General features: G+C 37.0%; 1 protein-coding gene across 2 annotated transcripts in view; it reads left to right on the top strand.

The window, feature by feature from the left end:
• Window positions 1-979: 979 nt before the first annotated feature.
• zld (zelda) overlaps window positions 980-25,246 on the top strand; it is a 96,099-nt gene continuing 71,832 nt past the window's right edge. For both annotated transcript variants that reach the window (XM_067780398.1, XM_067780397.1), the window contains exon 1: window positions 980-2,562. The gene's annotated coding sequence lies outside the window, so the exon portion shown is untranslated. The remainder of the gene's footprint in view (window positions 2,563-25,246) is intronic.

Below are 25,246 nucleotides of genomic sequence, written 5' to 3' on the forward strand. Positions count from 1 at the left end.
CTCTTAACCCGCTGGGGTAACACTACTTCGCCACAGGCTGCAAAGGAGCCTCTCAAAAAATCAAACCAAGTTCAGTGATGATCTTGTTGAGCTATATTTCGCAATTCATACCACATGGAACTGCCATTTAATTTGACAACTCTTTTTCGCCAACCCAATATGTGCACAACCAGCTGATGAGAAAGAAACCGATAAAGCTCGTGAAGGCAGAGCTACAACAAAAAATGAGGATCGTATTGAGCCTTGAGACAAATACAGGCGTAGGAAGACGAAAATAGAGTAAAACTTATACTGGCGTAGCAAAGAATGAAAAAGAGTATAGTAAATACCGATATAGAGAACGCAGAAGCCGACGGTTATATATTCAAGCAAGTAGAAAGCCCATGGTGGTTGCGAAAGACCATCTTTGTACAAGCAGCTGACCAGCAAATATTACTGCCGAGCGGGAGTTGAAGTAGAATTTGCACACACTCAATATATAGTTTGCGCGCTGCTCCATACTCCACACATATTTATATACACTCTATCCAATTCCAATGCGCGCTCACGTCCAACACATACCCAGTTACAGTTGGAAACAGCCAAACTACCCATTCAAACAGTGGTTGTTTGGTCGTCATTAGGCAGTACACGTACGAATGCCGACAACCACCGAGTCCACAACGAATTGATGTCGTTTGAAACAACTAGCCAACCAACAAGCCGGTCGACCATACGACAGACGCTACGACGTGCACAAAATACACAGACTCAGACTCTTCTTTTTTACTTTTGTCCAATTGCTTTTGACTTTACCTTCGTATAGGCATTTGGACCGTATGTATGGAAGGGGGGCTTTTGAGTTTGTATGCTTGAGTATGCATATTTTTGCATGAGTATGCGTGCTGCTTTATTCAAATTGGGCAGCGGCAGCGCATTGCGCGCCTTGGCCAAACGCGCCAACTGCGGCTAGTTTCATTTGTATTTGAAACGCCGGACCGGAAAGAAGGACACGCGTGCAGCTTGTCAAACGGGCGATCGAGCGAGCTGAGCGCAGTTTTTTAGCTTTAAGCGCCTCTCCTCAGTTTTTTCTTTTTTGATTTTAATTCAATTAGAAACCAAAAAATTTCGGCAAATTAAAAAAAATTTTGGCAAAACAAAAAATTGAAAAACACACAAACTTTTCGGCAAAGAATAATTACAAACAAACAAATTTTGGAAAAATTTTGAAGAGACAAAAAATTGAAAGCAACAACTAAAAAACAAAAAATTTTGGCAAACGTTATCGTTTATGATTTTATAATTTGAATTTGTGCAAAAAACAAAAACGTGCAAAAAATTTTGAGTTGTTTTTATGTTTACACTGCGAAAAATAACTACGTTAACGACGCTGTAAAATAACAAAAATTTACAAAAATATGTAACGTAACGCGCGCGCATAACTTGACAACGCAAAAAATATATTTTGAAAAAAAAAGTGCGAAGAAAACAAAAATTTTTGCGTGCGCTGAGCAAAAACAAAATTCAAAATTCGAATTTTTGCGGCAAAAGCGTTGGAAGCGCGAATAAAAGACTTGAAAGCGATAAAGATAAAAAATATTTCTTTTTTTCTAAAAAAAAAAAAAAACAAAGAAGTATTAAAATTTGCTACAAGCGCACACAACAGCCGAAAAGCAGCAGCAGAAATTCAACAAAAAATCAAAATTCGTTAGACTCCTTAGTTACTTTCAATTTTACAAGTAAATTCTTTTTTGGTGTATTGAGTTCAATTGAGTTTAATTGAAGCAAGAAAAAAATTGAGTTAATAACAAAGAAACAAAGCAAGTAACAAGTAATAAAAAGCAACAACAACATATACACTAAAAACCAACAAAAAAATCTTCAACACAAAAAACGAATTAATAAAGCAGCGAACAAGAAATTTGAACACAAGAAAACAGAAAAGAAAGCATAAACAAAGAACAGCAATAAAAAATAACAACAACAAAAATACAAACGACGTGTAATTTAACGAATAAATCACATTTGAAAATATATAATTGCGAACTTTATTATTACAAAGAAACAAGAAATAAAAATAAAAACTTTACTAAAAAAAATTATTTAAAAAAAAAAAATTAACAAAACATTCGACAGCACTTGAAGCGAGCGCGTGTGTTGTATTGGGCTTGAGCCCTAAGCTCAAGCAACCAAGCGTGGAACTGTGCTTTTTCGCTTTTTTTTTTTTTTGTTAACGAGTGTTGTCTTTTACTAAACGAGTGAAGCCGGGCTACGAAAATGAAATATTACTTTTTTGTGGTGCAAAATCAACGATCAGTTCAGTGTTGCTGATGGAATATTGAAGAATACCGAAAAAAAAACAGAATTAATCAAAAATATTCAGCAAATTGTTGAAAACTTAAAAAAACATAGTTTTGCATAAAAATGCATTTTAAATATTTAAGTTTTAAAAACAATAAAAAAAACTATAAAATTCAATTGAAAAACAAGTGAAAAGTTAAAATAACACCGACAGCAAAGCAGCGGCAAAAGCAACAACAGCAGCGCACACAAAGTGCAAAACAACCGTAACAGCAGTGCAATGTAAGCTACATACATATGTATATAATATTTGTTGTTGTTATTTAATAAAATAGTTCGTATTAAGATTCTTAAGCAATGTTTAACAAAATAATAACACATTTTTGCTCTCTCAAATTAGAAAAGAAAATCTTCAAAGTTTTTTTTTAAATTTTTTTTCAAGCTTTGATTCGAGCTTAGGTCAGAACAATAATTTTTTTTAATGAAAATTATTGTTTTTTTTTTTCTTTTAATTTTTCTATAATTGAAAAATTTTATTTTGTTTTTGGAATAATCGAACCTTGAGTCCTTTATCAATAGGACGATAAAACAAAAACAATATTTAATTTTTTTCACAAAAAAAAAAAAAAAAAAAATTGAAATTTTTAGCACACCCATTGCAAAACTTTGAATATTTTGCTTTGTAAACGAGAGCAGCAAAAAAATTGCAAACCTTAATATTTTTCCATGAAAAATATTCATGGTAAACACTTTAGCAGGGTTCAGAAAACCATTGATACATATATGCTTCTCCTCCGAAGGAAGCATTGCCATAGTATTTTGTTTTACAATCTATTCCTCACATAAATGCTTCACTCATGCAACAGGGCCCGTATCATGTTGTACGATCCGTAATCGAAATCAATTTTTTTAATCGCAATAGTTCTGAAATTTTAGTGAAATCGCTTTAAGATACGTGATCGTATAACACAATACGAGTACTACATATTTGTATTGATTAAGCATTTACATGATTATCACTCGGAGCTTTCAAATTATGCAAGAACGAAAATCCATATCAAGGGTATATATATCCACATACCCTTTTCCTCCCCAAAAAGTCAAAAAAGTCTCCTGCGCGATAGACATCACAATAAAAGCAACAGACCCGGACTTTTGTCTAATCTGTGCGCTGCTTTGTCGCTGCAGAAACGGTAGCCTAGACCGAAAAATTCGGAAGCTTTAGTCGAAAATATATAAACGTGAAAAAAAAAACAATGCGAGTAACCATTGCTTCTACTTCCGCCCGTCTATCCGTCAATCTTTCCCTCCGAGCGCTCATCGTCACATATTTTCTTTGCAATAACTTTCGTTAGCGCAACGGTTTAAACTTCTTTCAGGCACAAGTAAGGCCTTCACTTAGAAAACACAGAATTATTAGTCTCGAAATTATCTTGAAAACGAATAAAAATAGCTCAAAAGTTAATTTGAAATAGTCGGGATATAGCCCCGAAAATCGTCGAAATAATCGCAAAGTGAGTACGGAATGCATTGCAGAAACGATCTCGAACGAAAACTTGTTCAAAGTGGTCCCCAAAGTATCCCAAATAAATAAATAAATAGATTCAAGACGCGATAACCTCTGTAGAGATTTTAAGCTGAGCTTCTCTTTCAATTTGCGTCGTGCCCGTTTTAATTATTCCCTACGGAACGGGACCTACATGTTTTATGGCGATTCCGAATGGCATCTGCATGGCAAAGAAATTTTCACTGAGAAGCTTTTCAAGGCAGAAATACACTAGGAGTGTTTGCCAAGTCACAGTTCTAATGGAAAAAAACTTGCTTTCTAAATTTTTAGTGTTACTTTGCCTGAGCTTTGAACCAAGGATCTTCGGTGTGGTAGGCGCAGCACGCTACCACCACACCACGACTGTATCGTAAAACAATCCCTAAATATTCCTAATGACCAGGCGATAGCACCAAAATAAGCGGTAAAGAAGCAATAGTAAATTGGAAAAAAAACACTGTAATCAGAGCCGAACTGATTCCGAAAGCAATCCCGAAACTATAAGAAAGTGGTCCCAAAAGGCTTGCAAAACATGATTGCAAGGAAGGAATTCAAAGCAGACGAAAAGAGAAACCAACAAATACCGAAAATAGTCCCCGAAAGAGAATAGAGGCTAGCACTGCCCACTTCTCACAATCCCTGGCCCTCAAAATACATATGTATATGACCTAGATACCAAATAAATGCTATTAGTCTAGCTCAAATCGGCTCAAATCTGGGAAATAAATTGTAAAGCAATTAATATCTAGAGCTGCAAAACTACCGATATTTTGAACACCTTGATATGTTGGTCCCGGTTGGAGATAGCTTAACGATGTCGCACTTAAATACATTTTTTCATATCTTAAGACCAAAATCGATAATTCGATAGTAAATGGTGTCATACATAAATTTTAGTTCGGGACCTTAGTATTACCGTTTGAAAGTGTGAGAATAGAAAAAATAGTTTATTTTTTAAGGAGCATCCTAATATGCGTGCATATGCACATCACAACGCCTCCAAATAACATCAGATAACGGTTCACAGTCGTAGGTCCCATGTAGGTCCCATTCCATTGTAGGAAAAAATTTGAAAGAACACGACGCAATTGGAAGAAAAGCTCGGCCTAAAATCTCGTCGGAGGTTATCACGCCTTGTATTATAATTATTATTAATGTGAACACTATAGCTCCATAGTAATTCCATTGTCAGTTGTCGGTCAGGAGGAGCAAAAATCGTCCACTATTTTATTGGTTTAAAAAAATATTGCAAATTTTGTAGGCACTTAGGAATTCGACAATGTTGCCGGAAAAATGGGTCATATATACAAAGTATCCGTAGTTTATTTCGCCAAGGGCATATATGTATACTGCATGTGGAGGGCAGCGGGAACCTCCGAAGCATTAACTAGAACCCGATTAGATACGATTTTGTTGAAACAATTGTGTCTCAACGAAACGGATGTCAAATATATAACGGGAAACTGGTTAGACTTCTAGGACCCGGGAAACCCTGCTAGCCAAGGTGAGTTACATTGAACGACATCATTACTCTTGCCCTATTAAAGAATCCCCAGCACAGTCAGCGGTCAGATAGTAGAGGTATATGTCCACAATCAACAGATGCCCTGCCAGAGTAGGGGCATGATGTGGCTGAATGCGTTTGTAACACTTCAGCCATCGTAGGAGTGTGGGTTCAACTCCCACTCCCGGGAGAAAAGGCTTTGAAGAGATTTACAAGGCATGATCGAAACAGCTGTCGCCTTGTCCGTCCTCATGTCACGTTGTTCAAATTTTTCACAAATAATTAAATATTTTATAAATTGCTTCAAATAAATGTTTGCATTAAAAGCGATGAGGGTAATCCCCGCTTTATTCATACATACCATAATACCGCTAAAAGCGCCCTAAAGCTTTCACTCTTTATCGCCAAAAAAAGTAGGTTCAAGTGAACATCACCGAACAGCCACGATATTTACAAAACTGGTATAAAAAATACTACAACTCTTTGTTGGGTGCACTTGGTGAGAACAAAGAGACAACTCAAGCAACATATAAGAAATTCAGCTGGGCAGTTAAAACCCGCCCCCCCGCCCCCCCCCTCTTATTCTTTATCAAAAATCCCTAATCCATACTTTGCAATTCTCCTCTGCTACATACATTGGATTAGGCACAGATATGCTAAATATTGACATCAAGAGAAAGTACATAACAATGGATTTACCTTTATTCTTATTCCATGATAAAATATTTAGTTTACACAAAACTGCCAATTTGTTTTCCTTTTTATGAGCGTGATACATATATTCAATTAAGTCCGTTGTCCAAAAAGACTATAAGTATGCACTAGAAAGAGAAAAGATAGACAGTTCAATAAGTACCCAAATTGGAATGATCAGTACAATGAGCTACAACGATTCAGCCATGGCCGTCCCCCTGTCTGTTTGTTCTTAACGCAAGCTAGTATCTAAATTTTTGAGATATATAATAAATAAGAGATTGTAGTTTCATGTTCTACAGATTTTATGTTGGAATCAATGGGATCACTATAGCTCTATGTATACAAAAAGTATTCCGGTTTGACACAAACTATTCTGAAAAAATCCGCTAAGATCATATATATGTATAACGTCTCCTTAAAACTTATTTGTCCGATAAATGACTTTTTGCCATTCCCGCCCAATTCATTTCGATTTTTAACACATATTATTATTTAAGTCTTGGGAAGACCTTTATATAAGTATTTACACGGCGGCCGCTGTGATGTGGTGGTAGCATGCTCCCCCTATCACCAAAGATCCTGTGTTAAACTCACTGGCAAAGAAACATCAAAAATTTAGCAACAAGTGTTTTCAATTGGAATACAATTTTCCTAAGGGATTCGCCCCTAGGCAGTGATTTGGCAAACACTCCGAGACTGTTTCAAACATGAAAAGCTTCTCAGCGAAAGCTCGTCTGCCTAGCAGATGCCGTTCAGAGTCGGCGTAAATCAAACGAGAAGTTGGCTTAAATTCTGTTTGGAGGTGTATCTCGCCTTGTATGTATTTTTTTTTTTGTTATGAAAAAGTTACTATATCGACTGCTAACTAGAAAATTGCACTATCTTGGCTGCCGCTTCGAAAAAACCCTATTTCAGGAACCGTTTGGATAACGTCCTATTTCAGAATGTACTTAAAAAGGGCCTATCGCGATTCTTATGTTACGAAACCCCTTCTTACAGCATTGGTTAGACCAATAATAGAATATGGATCGATATTTTGGAATCCGCGTTATCAAGTTCATGCAGATAGGTTGGAAGCAATACAAAAACAGTTTCCACTTTTTGCCTTAAGGTATTTTCATTGGGACGCCTTGTATAATCTATCCCCTTATTCCAATCGGCTTAAATTTATTAATCTTCCTACTACCCTTGCAAGTCGTACAGAGAGATTATTGGAGTAATTTTCATGATCAAGTTAGTGAACGGCTTGGGTCCAAGTCCTTTTTTACCAAGCGAAGTTAACTTTTATGTTGCCTCTGAGCCAACTAGACATTTTAAGCCCCTTTTCCTGAAACAATTTATTTATTTATTTATTAGTCTACAAATTTAACAATTAATCAAACTAAATAAAGTTACGGATTACAGATAAATTACAGAAGCATACAAAATGAACAAAATTTATATTATAAAATATGTATATATATATTATTAAATCAGTTGTCGGGATGGACTGTGATGTCGAGCAACGGGAATTGATTATTAGTGCTGTCGGAATGGACGCGATTTCGAGCATGTATATTTAGCACACAATAAGTAGGGCTGCGATGTGTGGGAGGTTGGAAAGGATGTCATTCCAAGCCACCCGCCCAAAGTTACTGGAACTGGCGATAAAGAGTGGGAGGTTGGAAAGGACTTGATTCCAAGTCACCCAACCAAATTATTGCGTATTTAAGGTTGACTACAATTTTTTTATTACGTGGAGTAAGTCAGACGTATCAATGTTTTTGCAGTGCTTAATGAAATCAGTACACAGTAGAACCAATTTTGAATCGAATCAGCCCTTCCGCAGTCTGTTTCAGGACTATAACGCTAGCTCAAGCATAATTCAAAGTTCGAAACCACTTTTCAGCATTAAACAATCTATTCTTTCCACTCTTAATAATTTACAATTATGTTATTCTACTAACCTACTTATTATTCTTTTCTTACTATTTATATGTCAGTGGTGCTTAACCCACCTTATTAGTGTTTTACTCAGCTGATGACAACTCTCTGTAGCTAAGCAGTTTTGATCTCAACGCTTAACAAATCCCTACCTTTCAACTACCCGGCAAATAAAAATTACAAATCTCTGCGTCATGCGAATGCGCTCCTCGTGTTGGTTGAGCGAGCTAGCTTTGGAGGGTGTAACTGTTGGGAACTATTATCTCAGAATTCAGTTGAAGAACGCCCTATCTAAAAAAATGTATCACAAACGCTCCAGTAAATGTCAAAAAGCTGTTGAAACTGAGCTCAAAAAGGGCGTTTTCGAAACAGATTCTGAGATGGGGCGTTCTTCTTGTTCCAAACAAATTCTGAGATATGGCGATATTACAAAGAGCAGTCGATATTATGCGTTCCTGTAACTTTTCTCGATCGAAATAGCCTATTCGACGTCATAATGCTATCACAGTAATTTGAAAAGCCAGTCAAATATTTCCAGTTACTTGATTTCTCACTATAGTCGTTATTTTTGTCGACGTTTTTTATAAAAGCAGGCTGCAGCGCTCAAAAGGATACAGCGGCCCGTTCGAAAAGGTCCTATCGCAGAATTCGGTTGAAATAGGCCCTGTTTCAGATTTTTTTTCATGAACTTTCTACCATATAAATGTAAGTTCTATAGCTTTGATAACGACTAGCTATCGAGTAAAACTGTGACTCAAATAAATTCTTCATTTAGCTTTGATGAACTGCCCATTAGTACTTTTCTGCCATGAAAAGCTTCTCAGTGAAAATTCATCTGCCTTGCAGATGCCGTTCAGAGTCGGCGTAAAACATGTAGGGGCCCTCCCGGCAATTTGTAGGGAAAAAAGGAGCACAACACAAATTGGAAGAGAAGGTCGGCATAGATTCTCTTCGGAGGTTATCGCGCCTTACATACTTTTTTTTTTAAGATCCAAGGACTTGTAAACTGCCTTTAAAAAGGTCTTTATTTATACAGCAATGATTTTTTTGGAATACAATTACTGTTTTGAGGATTTTAAAATTTGTAATTTAACTAAGCTTTTTGTAGTTCTTTCATCATACACATACTTATGTACATATACATATGTATGTACACATATCGACACACCACTGCAAAGCCGTTCTTCCAAAAGGGGGTTGCTAGCGATGATATCTAAGAGGTGCACATGAGTAGCTAATAAGCCTAGAGCTATGGCATTATATTAGCAGCTGTAGTTGCACGTTTTTTTTTGTTTTTGCGCGCTGAACATGTTGCTCGCATGTATCTCTTTAATTATTACATGCACATAAAACAGCAACAACAACAACAGCCGGCTTTTAACATTTTTTAAAAGCAGCTGGGAAAATTAACGAAAAGCGGCGGTATGCGTTAGACAAATTTTGATACAAGATAAACGAATTGTTGTATATGATATCCTTTATTTTTTCACAAAATCTTCACCAAGTTACTATTTTAGAATATTGCGCCCAAAATCTAGCAACAAATATTTCACATGAAGTTACAACGGGATTTCAAGCTAAAAAATAAGAAATTACAAGCAAAGTGAGTTTTTTGTGAATGTCTGATATGAAAATACAGACCAACAAAATTTCGAAAACATTTTAAGCTTGCCATGGACCAACCAGGTTGATCGCGAGGTCTCAAGGTCCTTATGGGCATGTTGGATAGAAAAGGAATTAGCTTTCTTCTTAAGTTAAACACGTCTGCTGTGGTGCTTATGGGTGTAGTCGTTGTTGTTGTTTTTGTTGTTGTTGTAGGATAATCCCCGAAGGCCTTTGAGAGTGTTATCGATGTTGATGGGCCCCTGCCGGATGCAGATCCAGTACGTTCCGCTAACAAACACAATACTAGCCCCACCATCTCGGGAACGATTTGGTATCCATGAGGAACTTGGGGTTGTCAGAGCCTCGGCTGTTAAAGAAACAGGATTCGCCAGGGGTAGGTGAGGTTGACAACTGGGTTGGAGAAGCTATATATTGCGCTGGCAACCCCTTGAAAGGGTTGCGCTACACAAACGCTTGAATCAATTTGTTTTTTAGTCGACTCTTACGACATGCATACCTGCTGTGGGTATATTCTAAACCCCCTAACTAGCTGGTGGTTATTGCGCTCCGACTGTGGCGCATACAAACAAACTCGCTCTGCTGAAGCTGTCAGGACGAGGAGGCAGAGCAGTCAATTTTATCAATATCTAGTACTGCAATAAAGATCACGCAGATTTCTCGGCGCACGACTTTTCGAAAGACTGGCAGGGTTTGGGATGGTGAATCGCTTCACTTCTACTTAAGTTCATCAGAGAAAGCAAGTGGTTTATTGAAAACCATTCGGAATTAATCTGGTCAGCAATCATTGAGGGCGCTCACATGACATTCCCACGCACGCCAACTTAACCTAACCTAATCGAAATGGTTTAATTAAAAGTGTTTGCTAATTATTTAACAGTTTATTGTTTTGACGGTGAATTCGACCCAAAATTCAATTTACCAATAATCTTTAAAATTATATAAGTCGCACTTGAAACCATCGTATGTACGTCTAATTAAGAATCAACACTTGGTTAAACCTTGAATACCCTTAGGCGCTTATGATGTCCTTTCACTGTTGTGAAGAATAATTTGAGCGAAAGAAAAACTTCAATTCTGATTTCGGTTCGAGAGCGAAAATTCAGTATTTACAAACAAAAACGTTCCAAAATCCTTCCAAATGCAATCCAAGTATAAATATGTATGAATGCAAATATATTCAATGTCCAAAAATAACTTTTTCGAGGACTGTTCATCGCATAAGTTATTATTTAGAAAAAAAACTGTATTTAATTATGATGAGGTAGTTTTATAGGAAAAGCGAGTCACTTAAACATTTTGCAAGTCTTAAAAAAAACAACGCGATAATTTAAGTCAATAAAAATTTAAGAATATCGCATTTTTTAATTTGCTCTTTCATTGATTAACATCCACTCAGGTACGCATGTAAATACAAATTTATATTTAGTACAGCAGCATAAGTTATGCGCCGCACAGTGGGACGTTTGGCTGAAATTTGACTCAATTTCGTGTATATAGGCAACGAAGCGAAATTTGTAACTGATTTAAATTGTTTATTTTTTTTAATACGAATTTTTTTAAGACATAACAGAAAATCATATAAAAACTTTCAAAAGTTGGCGTAGCAAGAGAAAAAATTTAGGTTTTTAAATATTGCAAATATTTTTAAAGCAAAAAAATAGGGTTTCGAAATATGAGCACTTTTGCAAAATTCTGACCATATTTAGACTTTCCTATTTATCTAAGCTTTGGTGATTCGGAGTGCGAGTAGGGTTTTTTTTTATAATTATAATATTTGTTTTTTTAGTGGACTGTATGTTATTTTATATGTTAACTTTATTTATTTGTTCTTGTAGAACAACACAAGATGCTAACCACCTGTTACGCCTTTTTATGTATTTAATTGGTGGCGAGTACTTGGGCTCTGAGGGGAAAGCTTCCTCATTTCGCTATGAAAACCCCGCTGTTGCAGATTTGGGATAAACATTTTAAACTATGTCTTTAGAATATTTCACTAACTAGTTGAGAATTATAAGTGCTATTGATTGCACTATTAATGAAACAAAACGAAAAAAAAATTTCATAGTTTAAGCCACTTCAACACTATCTTTGCGGCCTTTTCAATAACGTCCTATTTCAGAAATTTTTTAAAACATCTCAGAGCTTGTTTGAAGAACGGTCTGCCACCCCAAATTTTTGTTCAATACTGCCCTATCACAGAACACTTTGGACACATTCCATTTATGTAATGTCTCTATCGACCGGCCAGTTCAATCCTATCCCAGAGTTTTTTTTAACGCCCAATCTGAAAATAGATTCAATTTATTTTGCCATAAGGTGGTTCGCTCCATTATGGTCGCTTTTCAGAAGGAGAGAAGAAAGAATCTCATTTTCAAAATAATAAAGTTCGATAAGATATGAATAAAGCAGTAAGAAATATTATAATAAAATTGAATTAAAACTTTAATTTAAAACTTTCAATATAAGTGTACCATCTACTCTTAAGGCAACAAGAATCATAAAGCACTAGCCAAGAGGCAAAGAGAAGTTCACTAAGTAGATTCCTTCCTGAACTTGACGACGATCACCGAAATTTTCAGACCACGCCTCGCACACCACCTCTTGAGATAAGGTGGGTGATATATGACATTGAACAGACAGGTCGACATATACCTCAATGCATCAACTGACAACAGAAATCCAGCCATCTTCGATATGAATATTGACAAAAGCGCCCATAATAATGTTAATCGAGTACTTGAGAGAAGAGCAGTTCAGCAACGTATTAGGAAGGATACGTGCACAACTTAGCACATGAAGAGCCGAAGCCTCAATTGCAAACAATATGGTACATTTTTTGTCTACAAAAATCTGTCCTGAGTGTGGGGTCCTAAGAGCACTAAGGTTGTTCTCGCAAGAAAAATCTTGATAGAAGAATGCATATTTTTTCTGTGATTTCTTGGGTATATATAAGTTTTGATGTAAATTAAAATAATGTGTGCTACAGATCATTATACCTCTCTTGGTTGCAATTTTTTAACTGCAAATATTTATTGAAACAATGAAACTGCAATAGTGTGCCCAGCCAGAAAGACGCACTGCGGTGAAATACTGTGGATCGTCCAGATTTTCTTTTTCAAAGCGCGAACGAAGTCCGCTAGGCCGAAAAGTGTTGCGCAGAAAATTCTTCCTGGCCAAGATTATTAGTATTTTTTTAAATAAAAAAACTGGCGGTCGCCGTGGTGTGTTGATAGCGTGCGCCGCCTACCAAACCGAAGATCCTCGGTTCATTCCCCGAGCAAAGCAACATCAAAGTTTTAGAAATTAGTTTTTTCAATTAAAAGAAAAATTGTCTAAGCGGGTCGGGCCTCGGCAGTGTTTGGCAAGCACTCCGGGTGTATTTCTGCCATGAAAAGCTTCTCAGTGAAAACTCATCTGCCTTGCAGATGCCGTCCGGAGTCGTTGGTCCCGTCCCGCCAATTTGTAGGAAAAACTAAAAAGAAGCACGACGCAAATTGGAAGAGAAGCTCGGCCTAAAATCTCTTCGGAGGTTGTCGCGCCTTACATTTATTTATTTTAAATAGAATAAAAATAAAATAAAAACAATTTTAAGCACTTCCTTTATACAAATGGACAAAAATCAGCGAAAAATGTCTCCTTATATAAAGACATATTCTTGCTAAACTTTGGTTTTTAAATTTTGACATAGAAATTGCAAAAATATTTATGAGAAGTAAAAATATAAAAGTGGAGCGCAAATTACTTGGATAGGAAAGTTGGTAGGAAAGGAGCTATTATTAGTCAATCAATTGCGCTCCACCTTTATATTTTTACTTCTCAAAAATATTTTTGCACTTTCTAAGTCAAAATTTAAAAATCAAAGTTTAGCAAGAATATGTCTTTATATAAGGAGAAATTTTTCGCTGATTTTTGTCCATTTATATAAAGAAAGTGATTAAAATTTTTTTATTTTATTTTTATTTTCTCCTTTTCTTACATTTTTTCGGTGTCTTAACCTATCTGTGACGTTTTGCGGCTGTAGCTCAATGAGAACTTACATAAAAATCAATCCCAAAATTCCCTCCGTTCCATTTGATGTTTCTAAATATCTCAATCCGTGCGTACCTAGCGAAACTTTTTGTATTTTGTCATCGGCTGTCATCGACCTCTGAATTAAGCTCTAAATTTTTAGCCTCTAGCTCATCGAGAAGTTACTTAAAACCAGGTTTAAAATTTCCAAATTATTATCTAAATTTTTCGATCTGTGCGCCACCTTACGCAACTTTTTTCTCCTTTTGTTCTTTTTCCACGGTGTCTTAACCTGTCTCTGAAGTTTCATGTTTGTAACTCAATGAGAAGTTACTTTAAAATCGATCTCAAAACACCAAATTTCCAAATTCTTATCTAAATATTTCGATCCATACGCCACCTAACGGAATTTTTTTCTCCTTTTCTTAAATTTTCTCGGCGTCTTATCCTATCTGTGAAGTTTTACAGTTATGGCTCAATGAGAACTTACATAAAAATCAATCCCAAAATTCCCTCCGTTTCGTACGATTTTTCTAAATATCTCATCCCGTGCGCCCCCTAGCGAATCTTTTTGTATCGTGTCATCGGCTGTCATCGACCTCTGAATTAAGTTTAAAATTTCAAGTCTCTAACTCATCGAGAAGTTACTCAAAAGCTGGTTTGAAAATTTTCAAATTCTTATCTAATTTTTTCGATCCGTGCGCCACCTAACGGATTTTTTTCCTTTTGTTGCATTGTCACGGTGTTCTAACCTATGTGTAAAGTTTCACGTTTGTAGCTCAATGAGAAGTTACTTAAAAATCGAATACTACGTGGAATATCACTCATTATGTAAGCTAGTTACAATAGCGACTAGCCCCTTGACCTCTTGTCGATGTATTTCATTTTGAGTAAGTTTTTCGTTAAATGCCTCACTGTGCTATTAATGTAAATTTCGCTAACAAAAATCAAGGATCATCCGCTTGTGATCGCTGTAAACACCTTTCGGATGATTTTGAGCAAACCTTATTTACATATTTATGCAGATCTGTATGTTTGTAAACTTGTAAACATACATTTAGGCGCTTATTTGCAACAAATCAATTGCAATTAAGCGCGGCACATGCAAAACTCGCATTAAAAAATGGGCTTTATGACGCAAAAGTGATTACATATGCAAGTTAAGTGCGTGCATGTATGTTTTTGTGTATGAAAGTGTGGGAAGATCATTTTAAGCAAAAAAAAAAAAACAAATACATTAAGCACTTAAGTTATATATAAATATAAATATGTTGTATGTCGGTGTGTCTGTTTTTTCGCGAGAAATGGAAATTTTTAATGGGTACGTGCCACAAAAGGTAATTAATGGAACATGCAAAAAGCAACAACAAATACAGCAATAATCATAAGAATAATGAAGGCACATATGTAGTGATTTTACGAGCTAAAGCACCGTACAGCAACATGTGGTTGTATATTTGTATGTATGTACATATGTATGCTTAAGTAAATGCATAAATAAACATGCGAGGTACTTGAAGGCAAGTAAAGAAAAAAAATACTCAAAATTAAAAGAATAATAAAAGAGAAAATACAATAATTATCAGATAATGCAAAAACGACAAAAAAAAATTAAAAATTAAAAAAAAAATGTACAAGAAAAACAATTAAAGGTGTCTAAGTTCGGGTGTAACCGAACATTATATACTCAGCGTGAGATTCAATTGTACATTTCATTTCAGATAAATTACTTTTCTACATAACACGTGGCATCGCCCGTTTAAAAAAATGTCTCCCCATTTCCTCTTACAATAAAACTTGATAAGTGAAATATCATTATTATGCTATTCCACGACCCTTTTAAACTTGTGGTATATCTAATTTGCCGTGGTCTTTAACCTAGAAATATTTCCTGCCCTAGGGAAAATTTATGTACCCAATTTCATTACGATATGTTAATTTTTCTTCGAGTTATGGCTCCCGAAACATAGAAAATTGCTTAGTTATAAAAGGAAGTTTTTCTATTTATTGTTATAAATTTACTTGGGAAATGAAATACCATTGATATAAAGCCCTTTTTTGCAAAGATATAGCTTATTTTATTCGTCCACGACCCTTTTAAAAATCTTTTATATACAAGTGGGCGTGGTCCTTAACCGATTTCGTTACTTTTTCTTCAAAGCATTCCTTATAGTAAAGGCAACCGCTCTGTCGAATTTTATTACGATAGGTTTAACGATTTTTGATTTATGATTAATAATATTTGTAAAATTGATTTTATCACAAGTGGGCGGTGATACGCCCATTTTAAAACATGTTTCCAAATTTGTATCATGAGTCTCAATATCAGACCATATGTCAAATTTCAACATTCTAGGTGCATTATTTACTAAATAATCAGGTTTTTGTGTTTTCCAAAATGTTATATATATAAAAAGTGGGCGTGGTTATAGTCCGATTTCACTCATTTTCAATACCGATCTATTCTGGGTCCAGATAAGCTAGTGTACCAAATTTGGTGAAGATATCTCAATACTTACTGAAGTTATCGTGCTAACGGACAGACGGACGGACACGGCTCAATCACATTTTTTTTGGATACTGATGATTTTGATATATGGATGTCTATATCTATCTCGATTCCTTTATACCTGTACAACCAACCGTTATCCAATCAAAGTTAATATACTCTGTGTGCGTTGAGTATAAAAAGACGTTAAAGTGGCAGTTCAGCAACGAATAAGTAAAAGCAAGCGCCAACAAGGAAAGCACATGGATTTTGTTGTTGTAGCAGCAACGCCGCAGAGCGATCATGTCTTTCTACCGAAAAAAATTCAAATGTTCTGTTCTTACTTTTATGTTCATGTGCTTGGCCTAAGTGGCAGCAGCATGGGACATGCTTTTACGACAAAGTAAAGCAACCATTTTGGTTGAGCCAGGAAGTCGGGTCTAACAAAATTTTGGCAAATATGTATGTATTTATGTGTAAATGAGTAAGGCAAAAGACAAAGATAAAGCGTGTTTCAATTAGGGTCAATTTTGTAATTGTAGCAATTTGTCTAAATAGAATTAAAATTTTCAAAATTGATGCAATTCGTTGTACGAATTTTATCTGTACTGTGAAGAGTATTGTAACGAATTTAGGTAAATTCTGATTATTATGCACTTTCTGCTAACGTTCGAATCGCTGAACTGTCGAAAAAGAACTCCAATATTCAGTATTGCAAAATGGTCGTTTTTAGACTACTTTGGGAGTACTTCACAATTACAATTATATTTCACTAAAGTCTGTTTAAATCAAATTAATTCACGGTCGCTTGCTTCGAGTTGCTTTTATAATCTCAGTTAGGCTTGTTCGCTTATTTCTCCTAAGGTCTAGACTTTTCATGAACATGCCTTCTGGAACAGTTGTATGCCAGACTTGGTTATTTAGCTATATGCGTGTGTATGTGTGAGTAACAGCTTCTGATCTTGACTGCTGACTACATATGTATATGTGAAATAAACTCTTCACTTCCAGCTGCTGGTTATGTGTGTGGAATATTCTTCGTTGCCTTGCACATAAGTGTGGCTGCTTTCTTTAAAGTGTACATGTATATAAGTGTGGCTGCTTGCTTTTTTTGTTGTTGTGATTATTTACTAACATCATAGTTATGCTAATATTCGCCACCGTATTATTGTCGTTAGACAGCTATCTTACTTAGATGGTGCACTTCTTAATCCGCGCATTATATGGCACCCGAGTGAGTATTTAAATATGTAAAAAGTCTATGCACACCGTTATAAGCTGATAAGTCAAGCAGAGTATACATATCTTTACGAATTTATTGTGCTTTTCTTTCCAGTGTATAACGGCAGGCGTATGCTTTTTATATTATTAAGTATCTGCTCGGGCGCCATATGACGAACAAATTAAGAGAAACACCACAGAGATATGTAATACCACATCCCGTTTGCTACATAAAAACACTCTTAGCCAGATCATTTGCGCGAGCCCTTCATCATCAAAGCCGATTTTTTTTTGTATCAGATGATTAGATTAAGATTAGTCAGATGGTAACGCAGACTCGAGTATGCAGCATTGTAGTAAATAAAAGTAAGCTTAGATTAAGAGGGCGTGCGTGGGGATATCTCGCATATTCGCATACATTTTTGATACTCAACGAACCATTTGCTTTGTCTGATGAACTTAAGTAGAAGTTAAAGAACCACTTGCCCTACCTCTGCCAGAATATCCCAAAATCGTGCGCTCAGAAATCTGAGTGGTCTTGTTTGCAGTCCTGCACATCGGCAGAGAAAGTAAAATTCCACACGCCTTCTCTGCCTAAACTATCAAGTTTGTCTGAAATTTATTATAATGGAAGGATGAATACACAATTTGCCTTGAGCTATGTTGTTGTTGTTGTAGCGATAAGTACACTCCCCCAAGGCCTTGGGGAGTGTTATCGATGTTGATGGTCCATTGCCGGATGCAGATCCGGTACGCTCCGGTAACAAGCACCAATAAGGTACTAGCCCGACCATCTCGGAATCGATTTGGTATGACCACATGAATCCTTCTAGGCTATACCGCCCTCCCACCCACCCTCTAGATCCATGAGGAGCTGGGGGACGCCAGAGCCTCGGCTGTTAAATAAACACCATTTGCCACGGTTAGGTGAGGTTGACAATTGGGTTGGAGAAGCTATAAATTGCGCTGGCAACCCCTTGAAAGGTTTGCGCTACACAACCCCTTGCATCAATTTGGTATTTTAGTCGCCTCTTACGACAGGCAAACCTGCCGCGGGTATATTCTAATCCCCTTAAGCCGCTGGGGTTGGCTTCAGCTAAAATTCTAAGCTATGCAACGGTTAAAATCACATAAACTCCCAGACGCCTACACAGTCAGTTTTTTGTGGTTTTTCTAATGTGCGCCATTCAGTTTGTTTGTCAAGGTAGCTCATCACGTTCAAACTCCTCATGAGCCTATCCCAACGAAACCCTGTTTTTGGTCCACGGAGCTTCTTGGTAGTTCTATAAGACTAAAAAGCATGCAAATCCGTCTGGCTGTTCGAAAAAGATATGCCTCATCGAAGACACTCCCTAGCGAAAACATATATTTCTATTGTTTTGCGTCTGAAAGATAGTGCAAGACCTTCCCCTTGATATCGATTTCTTTAGGTGCACTCTATGGATATCATATTACCATCATCTAGTTGTGATCTAACAGCGCGTAGATACCCCAAAATTGCGTGAGATCCTGAGCGTATGAGCCAAAGCACTACATAATTCCAATATATATGAGATTGCTTACAAATTTCCTCAAGATTTGATATATTCTATTCTCTAGCGCCAAGTTTTGTTTGAATATGTATCGGAATAGAGAAGGTAGGTATTCCTCGTTAGGTGCTCATTCTTTAGCACTCTGCGTGAAAATGTGCAGCGATAACTGGGTTCCAAGACTAAGTGGTAAGGATTCTCCGGAGCTGTTGTGTTGGCGGTGGTACTTTCGGAAGGAGTAAATACTCTGTTAATATATTTGACAGCAAGCAAGGAGAGCCTTGGTCGGTTTGTATTGAAACTCTTTGGATGGTACGTTAGCTATATGATATCCAAGTCAAGCCTATCCTACTCATCCAGGCACTTGGTTTTGGTCAGTTCCAACCGGAAGTCGCATTTTTAAGGATATAATGGACCGGATGTTATACAGTGCTTCGTTTGTTAGAGAGTTCAATATGTATTCGGACAGACACGTGGCTACTAAACTATACAATTGAGCGTGGTCATCGAGTACTTAAACTGGCTAGCAATTGAGTCGAGCAACTATTCGGTACAACTTATCTGGGTACCAATTAGACAGTTGCCACACTTAACTAAAGACTGATTTTTCTTGTAAGTAGCATGAATTGAACACAGCGAATAGTCACTGAGCTTATGTCCTTGCTAATCATAGCTTCTTGAATGGTCTGAGGTGTTGCATTATCGGAAACCCCTGATAAGTCTATAAAGGCGCGGATGGCTATGTTTTTGGATGAAATTGTTTAAAGCTATGTGTAGGATACAGCGTAAGTTTTCCCGACTGGCAGGCAAATGGATACCTGCACTTACTGACGTAGTTACTTTAGTTTGCTTTCTCTAATGTATATATGCTACGAAGGCAAATGCTCTGTCGCATAGATAACCGCAGATATTTAATCAAGTCCCACGATGTAGATTTATATACCTTAAAAGCATTCTTGCAATTTACGAACCCACACTCTCAAATAAACACCCTTTATGCTTGACCATACATATGTTTGTATGTATGAAAGTAATATGGCATTTGCAGCAAACACAAATCACAAATCGCATGCTGTTAGCGAATGATTGAAGAAGACAAAAAACCAGCTACAACAACAGCAACAGTCAACAAAACCAACAACAAAACATTAACCGGATATGCATTCTAACACAATGACCTAGAAACCTATTCCACGAAGCAGAAGTGATCGCACAAGTGATTTAAAAAGATCACCAAATGGATTGAGAATCGAAGAAAAAATCAGCAGAAATAAAAAAAAAGAAAACAAATACAATTTAAACGGAGACGTTCGTAGAAATGCAAAATTGCAAAAAAAAGAACAACAAAAATACTTAATGAGCGCAAGGATCAGTACGAGAAGTCAGCACAGCGCATGCGCAGCTGCATTTTTGCAAAGCCGATAACGACTTCCGAGAGTAATAACATTTTTTTGCTATTTATTGAATGGAGCTACATAACTAACATTGTTGTTGTTGCGTAATTAATAGCACAATTCTAGACAAGCGCAGATAGTGAAGAAACTTCGAAATTTTGGAGAGGATAAATAAATATAAAATTTTTGTTTAGCGATAAATGTAAGAAAATGAATGTATGTGTATATGCACGCTTTTTTTTCATATATATATGTATCCATGTACTAATGCGTTTATGTACGTACGTACATACATGTGTTTGTATCTTGCGGCAGTTATTTTACTTGACTCAGCCATGACGTTACCTCTGGCTATACGGAAGCGAGATAGATACAAATATATAAACCTACATACATAAATATATACACACCTTAATAACATCTTGAAAAGCGTAAAGGCAATAAAGGAGCAGAGATGCATATGTATGTGTATATGTATACAAAGGGTGGGTCAAATTATTTCGACAAAATTTTGTGTGTATGGATATTTTATAGTTTTTACAAAGCATTGACGCCAACTGTGTTGTCTCACATGGAAGAAGAAATGTACTAACCGGGTCCTTAAGCCTCGGTGCCACACTCTGTAGCAGCGAGCCTCTCCGAGTGTAGGACTTCTTCTCATCTCTTGATGACCAACCCACTAAAACCGAAACCTGCCACGACGCGCGCATTTTCCGCACCTGGCAACGCGTTTTGCATTACTTCTTCTTCTACTAGTACGGAAATGCGCTACTTGACATTTTTGACTACTCTCACATTATTGGGCTAAGCAATCATCTTCCCGTTCCACGATGCGCATACTCCTCATTTATATGCTGACCATATCGCATCTGTCACTTCAACAGATCATCTTATGGATGATACTGTCCGTGGATTGATCGCCTAATGTTACTTCCACCCTTCTCCGCTACTGTGTACGTTGTCTATGAGCGCTTCTCGCAACGAAAATGACTGCATCTGCGGTAATCGTGCGGTAAGCCGAGACGATTCGTGATAGCTCCCTGAGTTAGACCGAGGTAATAGCGGCTGGGTACTTTCGGAATTTCATTGCAGCCGCCCACATTTTTGCAACGTACAAAAGTATAGCGTCCGAATCGGGATGCAAACAGCTTTATTATACATAGCCTATGTTTGCCATTAATCGACTTAGGTAGCCCAAGATTTGCGCAGTTTTCTCGCAGGCGCCTTGAAAGTGTTCTGAAAATATTAGTTTGCTATCTCTCCTCACCCCAAGGTATTTCGTGGAGCTGCGCTTTGTACATGCTGTTCAGCAGCCATCATATTTATTATGGTGGGAATCCGTCTCTTCGTGAAGATCACGATATCAGTTTTTGCTGTCGCAAGCTGATTCCAGTCTTTCAGTCATCTATTTATTCTGCGCATTACTTGGTTTAATTCAAGATGCGGCACGCCGTTTTCCTTTTTATACAGAATTTTTAACCTCGGCTATGACGCCGATTGGGGAGTGGCCTTTGCGGACGCCATGCAGCCGATGGGACACACCTCTTCAATCTTCAATGGCTGCTAAAAGTCGTTATTTTTAGGAGGCTATCCATCACGACAGTGCATATTGGCCGAAAATACGACGGGGAGTTCGGGTCCGCCTTGACTTTCGGGATTAGGACGAGGTGCGCTATCTTCCACCTTGTTGGGAATATTTTGCGTACATACTGTATAGGGCCATTTTTAGCTCCCCTTCACTGAATGGTTGAACGTCATGATCTTCGTGAGTTACGTGGTCGCCCTCTCTGTTTGTTCGGGTGGCGAACAGAGACCAACTATATTTCGCATCTTGCCCTCGTCTGTTGTTTGGTTTGGTCGGCGGATTTTCCCAATTACTATTTGTATCCTTGCCCCAAGCATCACTTCCTTGCAAATGTTTTTCCAGCAATTAAGTTTGCTTTGTTTGGTGGCGGCACCGATAGCTTTTTTTGCTTTGAGGCTGCTGTGTGTAAGGTTTGTCAGCCTTCGCATTCTGTCGCATATACAGCGGGGCTAAGCAATTTATTACTATTCCAATACAATTCTTTGTTACTTCGCCGAGTTCCTTTTCGTGGCATTGAGGAGTTGCAGGCGTGGTTCAGGCAGCTCATAGTCGCTTCTACCATATTGTTCGTCGCTTTGGCACTGTCGACGATCTGTCTGGTGTACGCTTGTACAACACTGGACAACTTTGCACAACCTATATTAGAGGCGTCCAATTCTGATTTCATACTCTCTCCCTGTCTGACGGAAGGTGGCGTAGTTATGGCAACTACCCTTAAGATCCCCCATCAACCTCCATCCCGCCGCGTTTGACAGCAGTTTTTACGATACTGGTGTAATATCAGGGATTGAGTATGCAAAGTAAGTAAGTTGTTACTTTGCACATCACGTAAATAGCGCAAGACCGATTAGAATTTTCTATAAAATACGAGAATAAAATTATAAAATAACATGAGCCACCCTAATGGCAACTACTAAAAACACGCTAAGCGCGAGCAGCCATTTTCTAAGTACGTCAGTATGAATGTTTGTATGTATATGTGTAAGAATGTCTTTTGCCACCGCTGCCGCATACCTTTATTATTATTGCTGAGCGCAACATAACTACAAAATACGAGTTACTTTTACTACGGCATAATCAACAGCTGAAGATCGCCTGTAGTTATGCTACATACCTACACATTCACACTGAGATACACATACCAACAAACTAAGCGCAGGACAACAATGACGACGACTATGAAGTAGAAGGCAACAACAGCACAACGACTACGAATGACAAAAACCGAAGAGCGTTGACGCACACACGCACACCGACACACATTTCTACCAATTTATTGACTACTGTGCTGTTGCGGTTGCGCTCAAAAGGCAGTTGAAAAAAATTTACTAACGTCGATCGTGACAGCGAAGATTTGGCACAGAACATGAATAGCGATCGTGCTGTGAACATTGTCTAACTGAAAGTAGATAATCGTGTATATGAAAAAAAAATTCGTTAAAAAATATTTACATTAAAAGAGTCGCTCAAAAATTTGCGAAATCGTTAAGAAATAAACACAAAAGTTTAAAAGACCACAAGCACCGAACTAATTTAAGCTCGTTGTGCAGTGTTTAATAGTGCAGTGATGAAAGCTTTAAAGCTCAACAAAAAGCACAAACAATTACAGAGTGAAAGTGTAATCACAATATTGCTATTTGATTAAAGCTTCGAAATTTTCTGAAGAACATGAAAATTTAAATGAAACTTATTGTTGAACAAATTATATTAGTTGAAAGTTTTGATAATAAAAAAATTTAAAGACTCTCCTAGAGCATAACAAGTGAGTAAAATACTAAAAATCATAAGCTCAAATTTATATAAATAAAACAATGAAAAATTTAAAACTTTTTTTTAAGTAATTAGTTTGAAAAGTAAGAAGCTTTTACTTGAGCTTTCGCGCAAGTCTGTTAAAGTTCAAATTAAATTAATTAAAAAAAGAGCTTTCAAGCTGCCATGTAGAAAATTTATCAACAGTAATACTGCATACGTGTTAAGATCATTATAGATACTCCATGCAAGCAATCACAAGTTTTGAGTGGGTTCGGTTTTATTCAACAAAGATTTTATTCAACAAAGAGATTATTACTCGAAGCTCTATGAGTGATATATGTATGTTAGCTTTTAAGCTCACGAAGCTTGATACCACAAATGTGGTGCTCGCTACAAATTGTTGTTCCAAGGAAAGCTTATTGAGAAAAAACTGATACAAAGCTCTGCGTATTTACACCTGATAGACAGTCCTCCGTTTATCTTCAGTGAAAGCACAAATTTGTAATTTTTAATTCCGACGACTAAGTGAAAGGTCCACGCGAGCGCGGCTGGCTGTTCAAAAACATCCCATCCCAAAATACATTATCTCAAAATTCGGGTTGGTTTCAGAAAGGTACATTTCAAAATTTATTTCAAAAACGCCCTATCACAGCTGAACATTTTTTTTTGGGGTATTCACGTCATAATTGTGTGAATTGTGTCGCTCCCAAGTTGCTTGATGCGATAGCGCGTTTTCGCATAGGCAGTTGAGATGGTAAAAAGCTCGATACAGCCGCCCAATATTGCGCTCTTATTTCAGCACAGAAAATAAGCGCGCCTATAAAGCTCGTTTCATACGCTGCTTGACGGCTGTTTAAGACATATTATCAAAAACTCGTATAAATTTTGAGGTCCCAACTAAAAAAAACATTCAGCTTATAGATAACCCCTCGGGAGCTTTTCAGCTAATATTGAGGATATTACACCTCTCGAGTGCTTAAAAGTTTCAAGTATAATTCTAAAAGATCTAATAAAAGCTAAATAGATTTACCGAAGCTTATATTCACATTCCACCTTACATTGAGGAAAACACGGAGGTGATGGAAAACGAAAAATGCTCGCTAATTTTCTAAATGCACACACAAACCCAGATGATGTTTCCTTTCTTTGAGATGAATATCGCAGGTCACTTGTTTAAAGGCGGTAAAAATAGCCGACAACATGTTGTATTAAAATGTATTTTAAAACTCGGATCTTGTTTGAGGAACCCAATCCTGCTGGTATTGAGGTGGGCCTAAGAGAAAATTGAAACTAAAGTCACCACCCATCACTGTGCGCAAGTATTTGTGGAAATATCCATACCTTCAGAATCTTAGAGACTAAGCTGGTCAATACAGAAACTCGGGCGATAAAATTACCGCCCAATACTGGGTGCAAGATTTGTGGAGGTATCTTTACCTTCCTGTACTTCAAAGTCAGAGCTTAGAGATTGAGGTAGTCAATACAGAAGGTGGAAGATAAAATCATCAATACCGGGTGCAAGATTTGTCGAAATTTCAATTCCTTTCTGTACTTCAGAGTCAGAGCTTAACATTGGACGCAATTAGTACCAGTTGACCACTGGGTGCTGTCAGCACAATTGTAAGGCAGCTCTCCACTCTTTTTGCTTACCTATTAACAGTATGCATAATTTTGTTAAATCTCTATGGAACCGG

The sequence above is a fragment of the Eurosta solidaginis genome, chromosome 4, assembly GCF_040869045.1.
Source record: "Eurosta solidaginis isolate ZX-2024a chromosome 4, ASM4086904v1, whole genome shotgun sequence".
NCBI lineage: Eukaryota > Metazoa > Arthropoda > Insecta > Diptera > Tephritidae > Eurosta > Eurosta solidaginis.